The sequence below is a fragment of the Centruroides sculpturatus genome, unplaced genomic scaffold (assembly GCF_000671375.1).
Source record: "Centruroides sculpturatus isolate CEXI.00-Female unplaced genomic scaffold, Cexi_2.0 scaffold693, whole genome shotgun sequence".
Taxonomy (NCBI): domain Eukaryota; kingdom Metazoa; phylum Arthropoda; class Arachnida; order Scorpiones; family Buthidae; genus Centruroides; species Centruroides sculpturatus.
This window is the reverse complement of record NW_019384855.1, coordinates 346048-346260: the sequence shown is the minus strand read 5'-3', so window position 1 is coordinate 346260 and position 213 is coordinate 346048.

Sequence of the window (213 nt, the reverse complement as noted above, 5' to 3'; positions counted from 1 at the left end):
AACAATACTTAGACGAAGACACATCGACCGTTTGAAATATTTAATTCATACGACATAATTTATTGTAAATATCCTTTTTCTCTTTGGTTTAATACGAAATCATTAGATTTTCGGGTATTTAAAACAATAATGTTAAACCCGGCATAAAAATTATCCAGTTCCTCGCCTAATCTGGCATTCGTCTCCTAAAATTACTATATCATCCCGAGAAAA